The 20,128-nt window shown below is 40.3% G+C and overlaps 1 protein-coding gene across 3 annotated transcripts in view; it reads right to left on the bottom strand.

Moving 5' to 3' along the window:
• LOC128697316 (centromere-associated protein E-like) overlaps nt 1-20,128 on the bottom strand; it is a 570,758-nt gene that overhangs the window by 295,200 nt on the left and 255,430 nt on the right. The window lies entirely within an intron of this gene.

Raw genomic sequence — 20,128 nt, 5'->3', positions numbered from 1 at the left:
CTTAAAAGAATTGCCAAACTTCTTCATGTTACTACCATGTACAACATACACACACTGGAGGTATATATTGTCAAACGTCTTCATATTAACCACCACATACAACATAATGGAGGTATATATTGCTTAAACTTCGCATTAACTACTACTTATAACAAATACAACATAAAACCAGACATAGTGAGCTGTATTGGTTACATGACCAGACATACAAAGAAGAAACCAATACAATTATTCTTTGAGATTTCTTTTTTATTAACTGTAGACAGAGTTTTACAAGGTTAGGTTTATTGTTCAAATTTCGCAGTACAATCTCTTATTAATTAAATAATCAACTACCACATTTTGTGATTTTACTAGTAAGCATAAGTCACCTTATCTAATTTTCTTATTTACTACTGTTTGCTTAAATATTAGCTGAATCGATACTTTCTCTGTCCATATTACTACATATTTTTTTAAATACTATCAATTGATATTACTTACTAAAATTAATAATTACCGTTTTTACTATCAATACAATTTACTCTTAACATTTTTGACAACATTTAATAACCATTACTTGTCTAATTACCTTAACCAGTTTTAATACCACATTTACTATCTTAGAGTACTCTTAATTACCTTGTACTGCCAAATAACCTCAAGTATAACTACCAGTGCAATTTTGAAAGAAATAAACATTATTTTTATTTTTTATTTTATTATCACACCGGCCGATTCCCACCAAGGCAGGGTGGCCCGAAAAAGAAAAACTTTCACCATCATTCACTCCATCACTGTCTTGCCAGAAGGGTGCTTTACACTACAGTTTTTAAACTGCAACATTAACACCCCTCCTTCAGAGTGCAGGCACTGTACTTCCCATCTCCAGGACTCAAGTCCGGCCTGCCGGTTTCCCTGAATCCCTTCATAAATGTTACTTTGCTCACACTCCAACAGCACGTCAAGTATTAAAAACCATTTGTCTCCATTCACTCCTATCAAACACGCTCACGCATGCCTGCTGGAAGTCCAAGCCCCTCGCACACAAAACCTCCTTTACCCCCTCCCTCCAACCCTTCCTAGGCCGACCCCTACCCCGCCTTCCTTCCACTACAGACTGATACACTCTTGAAGTCATTCTGTTTCGCTCCATTCTCTCTACATGTCCGAACCACCTCAACAACCCTTCCTCAGCCCTCTGGACAACAGTTTTGGTAATCCCGCACCTCCTCCTAACTTCCAAACTACGAATTCTCTGCATTATATTCACACCACACATTGCCCTCAGACATGACATCTCCACTGCCTCCAGCCTTCTCCTCGCTGCAACATTCATCACCCACGCTTCACACCCATATAAGAGCGTTGGTAAAACTATACTCTCATACATTCCCCTCTTTGCCTCCAAGGACAAAGTTCTTTGTCTCCACAGACTCCTAAGTGCACCACTCACTCTTTTTCCCTCATCAATTCTATGATTCACCTCATCTTTCATAGACCCATCCGCTGACACGTTCACTCCCAAATATCTGAATACGTTCACCTCCTCCATACTCTCTCCCTCCAATCTGATATTCAATCTTTCATCACCTAATCTTTTTGTTATCCTCATAACCTTACTCTTTCCTGTATTCACCTTTAATTTTCTTCTTTTGCACACCCTACCAAATTCATCCACCAATCTCTGCAACTTCTCTTCAGAATCTCCCAAGAGCACAGTGTCATCAGCAAAGAGCAGCTGTGACAACTCCCACTTTGTGTGTGATTCTTTATCTTTTAACTCCACGCCTCTTGCCAAGACCCTTGCATTTACTTCTCTTACAACCCCATCTATAAATATATTAAACAACCACGGTGACATCACACATCCTTGTCTAAGGCCTACTTTTACTGGGAAAAAATTTCCCTCTTTCCTACATACTCTAACTTGAGCCTCACTATCCTCGTAAAAACTCTTCACTGCTTTCAGTAACCTACCTCCTACACCATACACTTGCAACATCTGCCACATTGCCCCCCTATCCACCCTGTCATACGCCTTTTCCAAATCCATAAATGCCACAAAGACCTCTTTAGCCTTATCTAAATACTGTTCACTTATATGTTTCACTGTAAACACCTGGTCCACACACCCCCTACCTTTCCTAAAGCCTCCTTGTTCATCTGCTATCCTATTCTCCGTCTTACTCTTAATTCTTTCAATTATAACTCTACCATACACTTTACCAGGTACACTCAACAGACTTATCCCCCTATAATTTTTGCACTCTCTTTTATCCCCTTTGCCTTTATACAAAGGAACTATGCATGCTCTCTGCCAATCCCTAGGTACCTTACCCTCTTCCATACATTTATTAAATAATTGCACCAACCACTCCAAAACTATATCCCCACCTGCTTTTAACATTTCTATCTTTATCCCATCAATCCCGGCTGCCTTACCCCCTTTCATTTTACCTACTGCCTCACGAACTTCCCCCACACTCACAACTGGCTCTTCCTCACTCCTACAAGATGTTATTCCTCCTTGCCCTATACACGAAATCACAGCTTCCCTATCTTCATCAACATTTAACAATTCCTCAAAATATTCCTTCCATCTTCCCAATACCTCTACCTCTCCATTTAATAACTCTCCTCTCCTATTTTTAACTGACAAATCCATTTGTTCTCTAGGCTTTCTTAACTTGTTAATCTCACTCCAAAACTTTTTCTTATTTTCAACAAAATTTGTTGATAACATCTCACCCACTCTCTCATTTGCTCTCTTTTTACATTGCTTCACCACTCTCTTAACTTCTCTCTTTTTCTCCATATACTCTTCCCTCCTTGCATCACTTCTACTTTGTAAAAACTTCTCATATGCTAACTTTTTCTCCCTTACTACTCTCTTTACATCATCATTCCACCAATCGCTCCTCTTCCCTCCTGCACCCACTTTCCTGTAACCACAAACTTCTGCTGAACACTCTAACACTACATTTTTAAACCTACCCCATACCTCTTCGACCCCATTGCCTATGCTCTCATTAGCCCATCTATCCTCCAATAGCTGTTTATATCTTACCCTAACTGCCTCCTCTTTTAGTTTATAAACCTTCACCTCTCTCTTCCCTGATGCTTCTATTCTCCTTGTATCCCATCTACCTTTTACTCTCAGTGTAGCTACAACTAGAAAGTGATCTGATATATCTGTGGCCCCTCTATAAACATGTACATCCTGAAGTCTACTCAACAGTCTTTTATCTACCAATACATAATCCAACAAACTACTGTCATTTCGCCCTACATCATATCGTGTATACTTATTTATCCTCTTTTTCTTAAAATATGTATTACCTATAACTAAACCCCTTTCTATACAAAGTTCAATCAAAGGGCTCCCATTATCATTTACACCTGGCACCCCAAACTTACCTACCACACCCTCTCTAAAAGTTTCTCCTACTTTAGCATTCAAGTCCCCTACCACAATTACTCTCTCACTTGGTTCAAAGGCTCCTATACATTCACTTAACATCTCCCAAAATCTCTCTCTCTCCTCTGCATTCCTCTCTTCTCCAGGTGCATACACGCTTATTATGACCCACTTCTCGCATCCAACCTTTACTTTAATCCACATAATTCTTGAATTTACACATTCATATTCTCTTTTCTCCTTCCATAACTGATCATTTAACATTACTGCTACCCCTTCCTTTGCTCTAACTCTCTCAGATACTCCAGATTTAATCCCATTTATTTCCCCCCACTGAAACTCTCCTACCCCCTTCAGCTTTGTTTCGCTTAGGGCCAGGACATCCAACTTCTTTTCATTCATAACATCAGCAATCATCTGTTTCTTGTCATCCGCACTACATCCACGCACATTTAAGCAACCCAGTTTTATAAAGTTTTTCTTCTTCTCTTTTTTAGTAATTGTATACAGGAGAAGGGGTTACTAGCCCATTGCTCCCGGCATTTTAGTCGCCTCATACGACACGCATGGCTTACGGAGGAAAGATTCTTTTCCACTTCCCCATGGACAATAGAAGAAATAAAAAAGAACAAGAGCTATTTAGAAAAAGGAGAAAAACCTAGATGTATGTATATATATATATGCATGTGCGTGTCTGTGAAGTGTGACCAAAGTGTAAGTAGGAGTAGCAAGATATCCCTGTTATCTTAGCATGTTTATGAGACAGAAAAAGAAACCAGCAATCCTACCATCATGCAAAACAGTTACAGGTTTTTGTTTCACAGTCATCTGGCAGGACGGTAGTACTTCCCTGGGTGGTTGCTGTCTACCAACCTACTACCATTACTTTTCACTTATTTTGTAATCATTATTACTTACTAAAATTTTATTAAACACCATATTTACTAACAGTCAATTTTACTTAAACAAGATGGGTCCTACACAGATGACAGCAAGGAAATGAGTGAGCTACTCAAGTCCCAGTATGACTCAGTTTTTAGCAAGCCGCTAACCTGACTGAGAGTCGAAGATCAAAATGATTTTTTTATGAGAGAGCAACAAAATTTGGTTAACACAAGCCTATCCGATGTTATCCTGACGCCAAATGACTTCGAACAGGCGATAAATGACATGCCCATGCACTCTGCCCCAGGGCCAGACTCATGGAACTCCGTGTTCATCAAGAACTGCAAGAAGCCCCTATCACGAGCCTTTTCCATCCTATGGAGAGGGAGCATGGACACGGGGGTCGTCCCACAGTTACTAAAAACAACAGACATAGCCCCACTCCACAAAGGGGGCAGTAAAGCAACAGCAAAGAACTACAGACCGATAGCACTAACATCCCATATCATAAAAATCTTTGAAAGGGTATTAAGAAGCAAGATCACCACCCATCTACAAACCCATCAGTTACACAACCCAGGGCAACATGGGTTTAGAACAGGTCGCTCCTGTCTGTCTCAACTATTGGATCACTACGAAGAGGTCCTAAATGCACTAGAAGATAAAAAGAATGCAGATGTAATATATACAGACTTTGCAAAAGCCTTCGACAAGTGTGACCATGGCGTAATAGCGCACAAAATGCGTGCTAAAGGAATAACAGGAAAAGTCGGTCGATGGATCTATAATTTCCTCACTAACAGAACACAGAGAGTAGTCATCAATAGAGTAAAGTCCGAGGCAGCTACGGTGAAAAGCTCTGTTCCACAAGGCACAGTACTCGCTCCCATCTTGTTCCTCATCCTCATATCCGACATAGACAAGGATGTCAGCCACAGCACCGTGTCTTCCTTTGCAGGTGACACCCGAATCTGCATGACAGTGTCTTCCATTGCAGACATTGCAAGGCTTCAGGCGGACATCAACCGAATCTTTCAGTGGGCTGCAGAAAACAATATGAAGTTCACCGATGAGAAATTTCAATTACTCATATATGATAAACACGAGGAAATTAAATCTTCATCAGAGTACAAAACAAATTCTGGCCACAAAATAGAGCGAAATACCAACGTCAAAGACCTGGGAGTGATCATGTCGGAAGATCTCACCTTCAAGGACCATAACATTGTATCAATCGCATCTGCTAGAAAAATTACAGGATGAATAATGAGAACCTTCAAAACTAGGGAGGCCAAGCCCATGATGACACCCTTCAGGTCACTTGTTCTATCTAGGCTGGAATATTGCTGCACACTAACAGCACCTTTCAAGGCAGGTGAAATTGCTGACCTAGAAAATGCACAGAGAACCTTCACGGCGCGTATAACGGAGATAAAACACCTCAATTACTGGGAGCGCTTGAGGTTCCTGAACCTGTATTCCCTGGAACACAGGCAGGAGAGATACATGATTATATACACCTGGAAAATCCTAGAGGGACTAGTACCGAACTTGCACACGAAAATCACTCACTACGAAAGCAAAAGACTTGGCAGACGATGCAACATCCCCCCAATGAAAAGCAGGGGTGTCACTAGCACGTTAAGAGACCATACAATAAGTGTCAGGGGCCCGAGACTGTTCAACTGCCTCCCAGCATACATAAGGGGGATTACCAACAGACCCCTGGCAGTCTTCAAGCTGGCACTGGACAAGCACCTAAAGTCGCTTCCTGACCAGCCGGGCTGTGGCTCGTACGTTGGTTTGCGTGCAGCCAACAGCAACAGCCTGGTTGATCAGGATCTGATCCACCAGGAGGCCTGGTCACAGACCGGGCCGCGGGGGCGTTGACCCCCGAAACTCTCTCCAGGTAAACTCCAGGTAATCATTATTTTATACTTCCCATAACATTTTGTTGCCAAATTTCTAAGTTTGTATATTCAACTCCAACCTTTATATTATCCTGTGTACCTGTGTACCTGTGTACCTGTGTACCTGTGCACTTGTGTGCCTCTGTACCTGTGCACTTGTGTGCCTCTGTACCTGTGTACCTGTGTACCTGTGTACCTGTGCACTTGTGTGCCTCTGTACCTGTGTACCTGACTACCATCTTACTATCATATTATAACCAAGACATTGCCATTGTTATTTTTTACTTATTATTCTTTCGGTACTTTAATTGTGAATTTTATTTTGTCAATTTAAATCTAGTTATACTCTTGATCTTGTCAACAACCTATACCAGACTCTAGTGCAATTGCAAGTACCATTTCAATTTGTATTTTTATATTATAAGTTTACATTATAAGTCCTATTCTAAGATTGTTTTCATATCTTAGTGACTATATTGTGTGTGCAATTAGTGTACATTTCATTTCAATTACATTATTGTTCAAGGCCCTTAACTATCTTTTGCTAACTGGAGTTTACCTGGAGTTTACCTGGAGAGAGTTCCGGGGGTCAACGCCCCCGCGGCCCGGTCTGTGACCAGGCCTCCTGGTGGATCAGCGCCTGATCAACCAGGCTGTTGCTGCTGGCTGCACGCAAACCAACGTATGAGCCACAGCCCGGCTGATCAGGAACTGACTTTAGGTGCTTGTCCAGCGCCAGCTTGAAGACTGCCAAGAGTCTGTTGGTAATCCCCCTTATGTGTGCTGGGAGGCAGCTAAATAGTCTCGGGCCCCTGACACTTATTGTATGGTCTCTTTACGTGCTAGTGACACCCCTGCTTTTCATTGGGGGGATGGTGCATCGTCTGCCAAGTCTTTTGCTTTCGTAGTGAGTGATTTTCGTGTGCAAGTTCGGTACTAGTCCCTCTAGGATTTTCCAGGTGTATATAATCATGTATCTCTCCCTCCTGTGTTCCAGGGAATACAGGTTTAGGAACCTCAAGCGCTCCCAGTAATTGAGGTGTTTTATCTCCGTTATGCGCGCCGTGAAAGTTCTCTGTACATTTTCTAGGTTGGCAATTTCACCTGCCTTGAAAGGTGCTGTTAGTGTGCAGCAATATTCCAGCCTAGATAGAACAAGTGGCCTGAAGAGTGTCATCATGGGCTTGGCCTCCCTAGTTTTGAAGGTTCTCATTATCCATCCTGTCATTTTTCTAGCAGATGCGATTGATACAATGTTATGGTCCTTGAAGGTGAGATCCTCCGACATAATCACTCCCAGGTCTTTGACGTTGGTGTTTCGCTCTATTTTGTGGCCAGAATTTGTTTTGTACTCTGATGAAGATTTAATTTCCTCATGTTTACCATATCTGAGTAATTGAAATTTCTCATCGTTGAACCTCATATTGTTTTCTGCAGCCCACTGAAAGATTTGGTTGATGTCCGCCTGGAGCCTTGCAGTGTCTGCAATGAAAGACACTGTCATGCAGATTCGGGTGTCATCTGCAAAGGAAGACACGGTGCTGTGGCTGACATCCTTGTCTATGTCGGATATGAGGATGAGGAACAAGATGGGAGCGAGTACTGTGCCTTGTGGAACAGAGCTTTTCACCATAGCTGCCTCGGACTTTACTCTGTTGACGACTACTCTCTGTGTTCTGTTAGTGAGGAAATTATTGATCCATCGACCGACTTTTCCTGTTATTCCTTTAGCACGCATTTTGTGCGCTATTACCCCATGGTCACACTTGTCGAAGGCTTTTGCAAAGTCTGTATATATTACATCTGCATTTTTTTTGTCTTCTAGTGCATTTAGGACCTTGTCGTAGTGATCCAATAGTTGAGACAGACAGGAGCGACCTGTTCTAAACCCATGTTGCCCTGGGTTCTGTAACTGATGGGTTTCTAGATGGGTGGTGATCTTGCTTCATAGGACCCTTTCAAAGATTTTTATGATATGGGATGTTAGTGCTATTGGTCTGTAGTTCTTTGCTGTTGCTTTACTGCCCCCTTTGTGGAGTGGGGCTATGTCTGTTGTTTTTAGTAACTGTGGGACGACCCCCGTGGCCATGCTCCCTCTCCATAGGATGAAAAAGGCTCGTGATAGGGGCTTCTTGCAGTTCTTGATGAACACGGAGTTCCATGAGTCTGGCCCTGGGGCAGAGTGCATGAGCATGTCATTTATCGCCTGTTCGAAGTCATTTGGCATCAGGATAACATCGGATAGGCCTGTGTTAATCAAATTTTGTGGCTCTCTCATAAAAAATTCATTTTGATTTTCGACTCTCAGTCTGGTTAGCGGCTTGCTAATAACTGAGTCATATTGGGACTTGAGTAGCTCACTCATTTCCTTGCTGTCATCTGTGTAGGACCCATCTTGTTTAAGTAGGGGCCCAATACTGGACGTTGTTCTCGATTTTGATTTGGCATAGGAGAAGAAATACTTTGGGTTTCTTTCGATTTCATTTATGGCTTTTAGTTCTTCCCGCGATTCCTGACTCCTAAAGGATTCTTTTAGCTTAAGTTCGATGCTTGCTATTTCTCTGACCAGTGTCTCCCTACACATTTCAGATATATTGACCTCTTTTAGCCGCTCTGTTATTCTTTTCCGTCGCCTGTAAAGGGAGCGCCTGTCTCTTTCTATTTTACATCTACTCCTCCTTTTTCTTAGAGGAATAAGCCTTGTGCATACATCGAGTGCCACCGAGTTAATCTGTTCTAGGCATAAGTTGGGGTCTGTGTTGCTTAGAATATGTTCCCAGCTTATATCGGTTAGGACTTGGTTTACTTGGTCCCACTTTATGTTTTTGTTATTGAAGTTGAATTTGGTGAATGCTCCCTCATGACTAGTCTCATTTTGTCGGTCTGGGGCTCCACGCATACATGTCTGAACCTCAATTATGTTGTGATCTGAGTATATTGTTTTTGATATGGTGACATTTCTTATCAGATCATCATTGTTAGTGAAGATGAGGTCTAGTGTATTCTCCAGTCTAGTAGGCTCTATTATTTGCTGGTTTAAATTGAATTTTGTGCAGAGATTTAAAAGCTCGTGTGAGTGTGAGTTTTCATCAGAGCTGCCTCCTGGTGTTATTACTGCAACAATATTATTTGCTATATTCCTCCATTTTAGGTGCCTTAACCCTTTCAGGGTCCAAGGCCAAAATCTGAAGTCACGCACCAGTGTCCAAGAAATTTTGAAAAAAAAAAAAATTATTTTTTCTTAAAGAATTAAAGAGCATATTTTTGTGAAGGTAATAAAACAAAAAAAATTAGAATCTGATCAGTACTTACCAAGATACAGTGCCAAGAAGTTTGTAGAAAATGATGTGGTGGCGGCAACATCGACGAATTCCACATACGCGTATTATATTATTTTGTTGTTTTAGTTGTTTTTTCTTTTCTTTTCCAATTTTTTTCTATTCCTACTAACATTTGGGGCCTGAGAGACCAATACTGTATATAATGTATATATATAAACTCACTGTATTGAACACAATAACCGCACTAAAGTTATTATCATATTATTGTTTACCACTGTTGTTTATTACAATAAACATGCACAAATATTGTATAATACTAATGTTCTATCATATATTTACATATTTACAATCACTGGACATGGTTTTAGAACTGCTGGAGCTTGTGGAACTCCTTGAAACAAGGCACCATGCACAGAGGCACCTTACATTCCTCACACATAAACCGAGTGTCTTTGCGTCTTTGTTGCCGTCGTTTTGTTTGTGCACAGACAATGCATCTCTTCTGAGCAAATTTCTTTTGAGTTGAAGGAAGCTGTATTATGAAATGATCACCTTCTCTTCTCAAACGCTTGGGTATATTGTGATGAATTCGAGGACCATGTTGTATTGCAGGTGTTGTTACCTGGTACTTCATTATGAGTTGTCTGAAAACAGACAAACAAAATTCACCATACGGTGGTCTGTTACCAGTCTTTATTTGGTACATATTATATGCATTCAGCATTGAAATGTCCATGAGATGGAAGAAAAGTTTCATGTACCACTTGTAACTCTTACGAACACAGTCAACAAAACCAATCTGCATGTCACACTTGTCAACCAAGCGCATGTTTTGTGTATAATCAATCACTGTCACTGGTTTTCGAATACGTTCATTAGTCACTCGATCAACTTTGCCACTGTCTTGCATTTCATTACGGTGAATGGTTGTCAACAATGTGACATCTCGTTTGTCATGCCACCGTAATGCCATGATGTCATTGGCAGTAAACACCTGCACGTCATCACCACGAACACCTGCATTGAGCCTGGGCATATGTTTACGATTAGAACGCACTGTGCCACACACATCTGTCTTGTTCACTCGCATGAAATCACTGAGTAATGGGCTTGTGTACCAGTTATCGGTATATAATGTATGGCCCTTACCAAGATAAGGTGCCATCATGTTTCTCACTACGTCACCTGATATACCCAATAACATCTTGGTATCTTTCAATGTTTTACTACCCGTGTATACAACAATATCCAACACCAGGCCACTGTCACAATCACAGAGTACAAACAATTTTATACCAAAGCGGTTCCTCTTGCTCGGTATATACTGCTTGAATGACAGTCTACCTTTGAACAAAATCAAAGACTCGTCAATTACAAGATTCTTGAATGGATAAAAGTATATCCTGAACTTTTGTTTGAGATACATGAAAACACTTCTAATCTTGTATAACCTGTCACTTCTGTCAGGCCTGGTTTTGTCAGAGAAGTGCAACATACGTAACAGTAAGATAAACCTGTTCACTGGTATTATTTCACTGAAGGATGGGGTACAAATTAGCCGATCTGTGGACCAGTATGCTTTTATATTATGCTTATAGACGTGAGGCATAAGCATTATTGTTGCAAAAAGCAAATACATTTCTGCAACAGTCGTCACTTTCCACCTGTGTAGTCTTGACTGTGGTGATAAGATCGTATTTGCCATGGTGTACTGAAAATACTTATTACTTTCCCTGACAATAATTTCCATCAATGGCTGGTCAAAGAATAATTCAAAGAATTCCAGTTCATTGGCTGTGGTTCCAAGGGGACAGGTAGGTAGAATTCCACTTTGCGAGTCATCAAAGTGGTGAGGGCTGGGAACAAAATTGGGATTTTGCTGCCAATCCCAGATACGGTTTGCTGGTGGATACTGGACATCATAGGCTGGTTGTACGGGTGGTTGTGGCGGGCTGGTGGGTGACGCTCCGCTTTGTCCTTGAACTGACGAGTCAGCAGCGTGGGTTCCCGCGTGGCACAGCGAGTCACGCATGGCGGTGCCACTACCACCACCAGCCCCACTAACACCATCCACTGATGTCTGTGGCCCATCCATGCCAAGTGTAGCCACATCATCCTCACTATCACTACCTAAAACGGGTGTAGGGCCACGGGATGTACTCCGGGATGAACTCCGTCCCCTGGGCACAGCATAGGGTATACCCGAGCGCATGCGGCGGCGAACATACCGACGCTTCACTGGTGAATATGTTTCCTCACTATCACTACTCGAATGATCGTCGAGCGCAATAAAATCACAATCCACGTCAGAATCATCGTCATTACTGAAGTCAGAGGCCAGGCCACGGGAAAATATTAGTTTTCTCTTACGTTTAGGAACACCCGACCGTGAGTCACGAGTGCCCACACCAGAGGTAGAAGGTCGAGGATCGTCGGGGTTTTCTGCACTATTATCGATATCCTGGTCATTATTTTCGGTCACTAACTTATCAAAGCCGTAGAATTCGTCTTCATTTCCACTTCCATCAGTGTCAGAACTATCAGACAGGAAGAGGAGAGTCCCAATTTTCCGGGGAGTGAGAGCTGACTTGCGACGAGACATGGTGAACAAGGGTGACTGAGCCGGTGTTCCCACAATGCTATGCAGGCGCCTAGATTTTTTGTTTACGGCGCACACCCACGGCGCAGACCCATTCTCTCATATGTAGGCCTATGAGCGCTTTCGCGCTAAATTTGACGGCGCTAGAATTTTGGCGTAGATCTACGGTTTGGACACTCACCGACCAGCCGTAGATCTACGGGACGGACCCTGAAAGGGTTAAGTTGAAATCCCCCAGGAGCAAGATGTTGGGTGCAGGAGCTGGAAGATTTTCCAGACAGTGGTCAATTTTTAACAGCTGTTCCTGGAATTGCTGGGATGTTGCATCCGGAGGCTTGTAGACTACCACAATGACTAGGTTTTGGTTCTCGACCTTTACTGCTAAAACTTCCACTACATCAGTTGAGGCATTAAGCAGTTCTGTGCAAACAAGTGACTCTGCAATGTACAGGCCTGTTCACTCTGTCACATCTGTATAGGTTATACCAACTACCTCATACATTTTTTTTCTACTTTTTTTTATTCTTTTGCTACCTTAACTTGCATATTTTATCTTGTCAATTTAAATCTAGTTATACTCTAACTCTTGTAAACAACCTATATAAGACCTTAGTCAGGCTTAGTGCAATTACAACTGAGAGTCTTGTGCCTTTTTTATATTATTAGATTAAACTCAGTTGTACTATAGCTCATTCTAGCTCAATACATAGTCAATACCAAATTCATTATATTAGACCATAGTGTAATTACTAGTGAGAGTCTGGTGCTATTTTTAATTTGTATTTTTATATTATTAGAGTAAACCTAGTTGTACTTTAGCTCATTCCAGCACAACACCAACTCCATTATGTGCATTAGTGACTAAACTCTACATGACCAAAATGCTATAACTATATACTTGTCCAAACTTCCTACCACTACAGATATCAGTACTAAAACTCAACCCACAACTCAGGATATAAATAACCATAATTTAAACCTAGAAGATGATTGATCACATTGACCCTGATCTAAACCTCCATAATCTGACACACAATCAAAACCTATTGGAAAGTAACTGCCTTTATTACACAGCATCACAAGCCACCACTATCCTAAACAATGCTAAAAGTCTATCAGTACTTAACTACAACATCAGGTCCTTAAGCAAACACTATGATGACCTCCTAGCACTCCTTGAATCACTAAAGACACCCTTCTCCTGCATTATTCTTACTGAGCAGGACATAATAGATATCTACCCTCTACCAGGATACACAGCAATCCACAACTGCAGACCATACCAAGTTTGGGGTGGTATTGCAATCTATTACTCTAACCAGTTATCTTGTATTAGCACCACTTGCTTTAGTGATGAATATGGAGAATACATTTTTGCCAATTTTACTGTAAAAAACCTTAAGACGCCTATAACAATCGGTGCCATTTACCGGATACCCCACACAAACATCCCAAATTTCAGTGAGAAACTAAAGGCACTAATGACAAACAGACAAATGAATAAGCACAACCTTCTCTTAGCTGGAGACTTCAACATCAACCTTAGCATACTAGATGATCAGCCTGTAACTGATTTCATCAACAATATGAACAACACACTTCTCATACCAACAATAACTAAACAAACCAGGCTCACTGAAACAAGTGCAACCATAATAGACCACATATAGACCAATATACTAGTCCACGTTAAATCAGGGATAATCACAGATAGCACTACAGACCACTACCCTACCTTCCTCTTGACAAACATTAGTAAACCACCACTTGAATGCAACAAAGTTTCATTTAGACTCCATGATGAGGCCTCAATAAGGAAGTTCACAGCTGACCTAGAGACTGTTGACTGGCCTACAGAATTCTCCAAGGCCAATGGTATTGATGAGTGGACAGACATTTTTCTTAACAAATTACTTAGACTATACAACAAACATTGTCCTGTAAAAACGAAGCAGATCACAAACAAACGGCTTGGTTGCCCATGGCTAACCAGCACCATTCTGAAATCCATTGATAAGAAACACCAATATGAAAAGCAATACAGACAGGGCTTAATACAAAAAGATATTCTTAAACACTATTCATCAGTCCTCACCAAAGTAATAAAGAAAGCCAAACAACTATACTACTCCAGTAGATTCGCTGACACAAGAGGAGATATAAAAAAGACCTGGAAAACACTCTCTCAGATTCTAGGGACCCACAAACTGAAAAAAAACAAGAATATTACCCTAACTAAACCTAATGAAACACCACTCCATCCCACTGACACAGCTAACAAGATAAACGACTTTTCTCAACCATAGGTTCTAATCTCGCCAATAAAATCCCACACACCAATGCCCATGCCGGGGACTACCTAGATGGGAATTTCCCAAATTCCTTCTATCTTGCTCCAACTGAGCCCATGGAAGTCACCGAGATTATAAAGTCACTTAAAAATAACTCAGGAAATCTGTCTCATGTCCCACCATTATTGTACAAGCGAGTGGCCCATGTCCTTTCGCATGCTATTTCATTACTTTTTAACAAGTCACTAGAAACTAGCACCTTCCCGAAACTACTCAAGATGGCAAGGGTTACACCAATACATAAAGGTGGTGACCCTACAGATTTAAACAACTATAGGCCAATATCAAACTTACCATTGCTATCCAAAATCTTTGAGAAACTCGTGCACAGGAGACTACATTCATTTATAACGGCACAAAACATACTCATCCCCTGCCAATTTGGATTCAGGAAAAATAAAAGCACTAATGATGCAATCATAAAAATGCTAGATCTGCTTTACACAGCATTGGAAAATAAGGAATATCCACTAGGAATTTTTATTGACCTAAGAAAAGCTTTTGACACAGTAGACCACGACATCCTACTCCACAAACTTGACCATTATGGTATAAGAGGCCATGCGCATGCATATTTCAAATCTTACCTTACTAATAGGTATCGGTATGTCACCATTAAAGACACAGCATCAGCAACACAGCCACTTGATACTGGAGTTCCGCAGGGAAGTGTCCTTGGTCCCCTGCTCTTCCTCATATACATCAATGATCTTCCAAACGTATCTCAACACCTGAACCCCATTCTCTTTGCTGATGACACGACTTATGTCATCTCTCACCCTAATCTTGCCACCCTCAACACCATTGTTAATGATGAGCTGATCAAAATATCGACTTGGATGACAGCCAATAAACTTACGCTTAACACTGACAAAACCTACTACATTATGTTTGGTAGCAGAGCAGGAGATGCGCAAATTAACATTAAGATCGACAACACTCTAATTGCCAGGCATAATGAGGGCAAATTCCTAGGCCTATACCTCGACAACAACCTGAACTTCAGCACCCATATCCAACACATAACCAAAAAAGTATCCAAAACGGTTGGGATCCTCTCCAAGATATGATACTATGTGCCGCAAACTGCCCTTCTCACGCTATACCATTCACTTATATATCCATACCTCACCTATGTTATTTGTGCTTGGGGTTCAACTGCAGCAACACACCTAAAGCCAATAATAACCCAACAAAAAGCTGCAGTAAGAATAATCACTAAATCCCATCCCTGGCAACACCCCCCCCCCCACTCTTAATAGATCTAAACTTACTCCCTGTTCAGTGCACCCACACTTAGTACTGTGCAATCTACATCTACAGGACCTTAAATTCCAATATTAACCTTGACCTAAAACACTTTCTTGATAGTTGCGACAGAACCCACAGGCACAACACCAGACACAAACATCTCTATGACATTCCCCGTGTCTGACTAAACCTTTACAAAAATTCAATGTATGTCAAAGGCCCTAAAATCTGGAACACCCTACCTGAAAATTCTAAAACTGCAGACACATTCATCACCTTCAAAACTACCATCAGAAAACATCTTATCTCCCTGATACACCCTGTCAACTAATTACACGAATACCACCTGGTGGTTAACACTTACACTCACTCACCCATTTGACCATAAACAGAAATATCAATCTCAATCTCAAAATAATGAATCTTAACTAGTCATAAGTTGGCCTGTGATACTCCAATACTGAAACTATGTATAGTGCCAAAACAAAAGCATTCACATTGCTAAACTCATAAACTAGTATTTAGTCACTTAGCCATAATACCAACTTACCTCATAATTTTGTACTATTTTAAACTTAAGATTTAATTTAAGTCTGCCCGAAATGCCTAGCCATGCTAGGTGTTCTAGTGGTACACTCTGTAATTATTATTTTACTACATGTAAACCACACAATAACCAAATTCTGTAAACTCAGCATTGTAATCCTTATAGAGAATAAACTTTGAATTGAATTGAATTGAATTGAAAAAGTTCCTGACTTCATTTATAAGTTAAGAGCTGTCACCTATATCAACTTATTTTAAACCCTTTTTATTGTTATGAAACACATACAGAACAGGATACAGTTGTAGTTAACTGTGGGTCAGTGATTTTATTTGGCCAACTGACTATTCTGTTGATGTCATAATGTTGGTCAAACATATTCTAGACTCAAGCAATTCTAGGAATAAATTATCTCAGATGAAGTAATGTTCTGGAGAAGGCTACAGTGTAATTGCTCCTTGCTGACTGTCTTGTTGTGTAGAAGCTCATTTCCTGCTGTCTGCAGAGTGGAGCCAAGTGTGGTACTTTGACAGTATTAGCCTTGTACATAACAGTAAGGCTACCCACATCTCTCTGGTATTGAAGACTCTACTGAAATGACAGATCTGTCCAGGAGAGAGATGAGTTGTTTTGCTCTGTTCTCCATTCTGCCAAGAAGTCTCAGATGTGATGGGGAGCAGGAAATCCAAGAAAGTGGAGCATACTCAACATGTGAATATACTTATGCCTCATACAGAATCTTGCAACCTCTACTGTTGAGCAGATGAAAGATACATCTAAGTAAGGTTCCCAGCCACTTTGTTTGCAAGATCTACAATGTGGTTCTTCATAGTTTGGAGTCAAATTTCATCCCAAGGATGTCAAGTTCATCCCCAGGTACTAACACTCTCCCATTCATTCTTACCATAGCTTCAGCATTACCCTCATGGTGCCTAGACACCATAATAATTTATGATATCTCATGAGCAAATGTGATGTGCCATCATTTTTCCTAGGTTGACGTGTTCCATATCTTTATTGCTAGTGCACTCACCTCATATACTGAGGTCTGGGAGTCGTGTCAGAACAAAAATTGGTATAAAATCACGAGAACTACTATAAATTGTAATTATCAGAACAGGAAAACTATATAAATTAAAAAAAAAAGAGAAAAAAAGGTATATCAGCAACATTTCTGCAAGTGGCTGTACTCCACATTGCCGGCGTAAGGTGAGCATCCACCGCCAGCTTCGCTGTCTTATATCTTGGTAAGTATTGGCACTAATTTTTTTTCTTATTACACACAGAAAATTACCCTCTTTGTTTTTAAAAAAAATAAATAAAAAATCAAAATATTGGGAGTGCTAGCAGTAAAAATGTAGATCTACGCTTGGACAGTTTAAGAGTTAAGTACCAGAAATGTTATAAATGGAGCAAAGGTGACATTAACACAATATCAAATATTGTTGACACAAACTCACTATCATTATAGTATGCTCCTCTCTTAGCAATGAATTTATTTAATGTTATGGTTTTAGGAACAGAACTTTGTCACTAAGTGAGGAGAGGCTGTATACAGTAAATTTAGTGTTTGAAGTGTTAAAACATCTTTATACACATCTAATATCATAAGTGTTAACATTAAAATTTATTAAAAAGCTGAAAAACAATTATATCTTGACATCAATAAATTCTAAAGAATAAATATCACTGGTGTATTTATGCTGCAGATGAGTGGTCATTTTTTTTTTGCCAAATTCAATACACCATTCAATTCTAAGATCCTATCAAATTCCAGTCATTTTAGTTTTATTTATTTATTAATTTATTTTGTTTTTTGTTCAAAATCATACTACAAACACTCAAACAAGACTTTTTTCTTGCTATCCTACAGTTTAATTGTTAAAAGAAAAGTTGTTTGACTTTGTTTTTCTGCAATATAATTTGCATAAAAGACGGTTGTCATTGCACATCTACAGTCGACCCTCAGTTATTGCCGTAATCTGTTCTAGTTAGTTAAAGATTAGCCGGTATTCTCCCGGCCCGGGCCTTTTCCAAGTGGTGGCCCGGCCTTGACTCCCTCTTTAGGGAGTGTCTGAGACCTAAGTCTCCCATGGGAGGAGGCACAAGTACCTCCTCATCTTTGGGACCAACTGTCCCCAGGCCTAGCCACAAGCTAGGCCTCTCTGGTCTGCCATCCCCGCCCCAAGGGGGCAAATGGGAATGACAGTCTTATGAGCTAAAGGCTCGGGCTCAGGCACCTACCCTACCCTAGAAGGGTTAGGCATGGTGTCGATATCTGTTCTAGAGGGTAGGCCTAAATCTGAGAAGGCCAAAAACTCTTATATTATTTCCCATAAGAATTAATGTAAATACTATTAAATAATTTCAGACATTCAAAAATATTAACAAAAAAATAATTTTTTTTTAAAGAATAACTATAGCTTTACATACACAAAACAAAGAGACCTAAATAAATTGACTAATGAAATAGATAAATGAACATTTAACATCACTTTTACCTTTACTGAAAACTCTTGTTAAGTAAGTAAGTAAGTAAGTTTATTCAGGTATACACAAATACAGTTACATAGAATTATCATATATAGCAGCATATGTGTAGAGAACCTAGGATAACCCAAAAAAGTCAGACAGAGTGACTTATTTCCATTGGGGTCCTTTTACCTTATTATTATAGTATAAAGGTTATAATATTTTCTTATTATTCTACAATGAAGATAACATCTTATTATCATACTAAAAAGACTATCTACTACACGAGGGTCATTAAGACTATCTACAATACGAGGGTCATTACAAGGAATAAGGTAAAATTTACACGTATGTTAGCTAAAAAATAGAAAATCATTCCCCTCCCTTTCTGTAGCTACATTCATCAGACACCTTTTGGCACTCTTCTTGAACTGGTTCACGCTATGACTGGCTTTGACATGTGCGGGTAGTCTGTTCCATTCCTTTATTGCTGTACAATAAAAGGTGTTTGAAGCCTGGCCACTGACTGTGGGTACTACAAAGTTGTGCTCTCTCCCCCTAGTACTATGATTGCTTTGGTTCCCAACCTTGACAAAATTGACAGCAAGATATTCTGGACATTGTTTGTGAGCAATTTTATAAACATGATTTAGCTTCAGTTGTTTTACTCTGTCTTCAACATTCAGCATATCCAACTGCTGTAATTCATCCTGGCCTACATGTTCTCTTGGTCCCAGCCCCAGGATGAATCTTACGATTTTGTTCTGGGTGATTTGCAGTCTATCTTTCAGTTTTTTTGTCAAGGCAGAGTACCAAGAAGAGCAAGCGTAATCCATATGGCATTGTATAAGGGCTAGACATAGGGTCCTGCGAGCCTCAGTAGGTAGACACTGTGCTTGTCTATACAGGAACTTCAGTTTGGCATTCGCTTTCTTTACTACACTGTTCCCTATCAATTCTCCTGACATGCATGGGTCAAAGGGGATTCCCAAATATTTTACTGATGAAACCAAAGTGATGGGCTCCCCATTACATTGAACATTAAAATTATTTACCCTTCTCAGTTTGTTTCGTGCCAAAGAGAATGGCTTCAGTTTTCCCTAGGTGTAATGATAGTTTGTTGTCTACTAACCATTTGCTGCAGGACTCCAGTTCCAGTGTTAAAACATTAGCAATATCTTGTGGGTCTTTACCTGACACTAACAGAGCACTGTCATCTGCATACAGTAGGAGTTTGCACTTGACACTGATAGGCATATCATTGACATAACATAAGAATAATAAGGGACCCAGAATACTACCTTGGGGAACTCCACATGTTATCGGCAGGGGTTCTGATTCTGTTTTGTTGATTTTGACTATTTGTCTCCTGTTGCTAAGGTAGGACTTAAACCAGTCTACAGAACCTATACCAATAGCTTGAAGTTTATTACAT

This window comes from Cherax quadricarinatus, chromosome 89 (assembly GCF_038502225.1).
Source record: "Cherax quadricarinatus isolate ZL_2023a chromosome 89, ASM3850222v1, whole genome shotgun sequence".
NCBI lineage: Eukaryota > Metazoa > Arthropoda > Malacostraca > Decapoda > Parastacidae > Cherax > Cherax quadricarinatus.
Note: the sequence above shows the minus strand (reverse complement) of the source record. Positions and strands in the feature narration are given on the sequence as shown.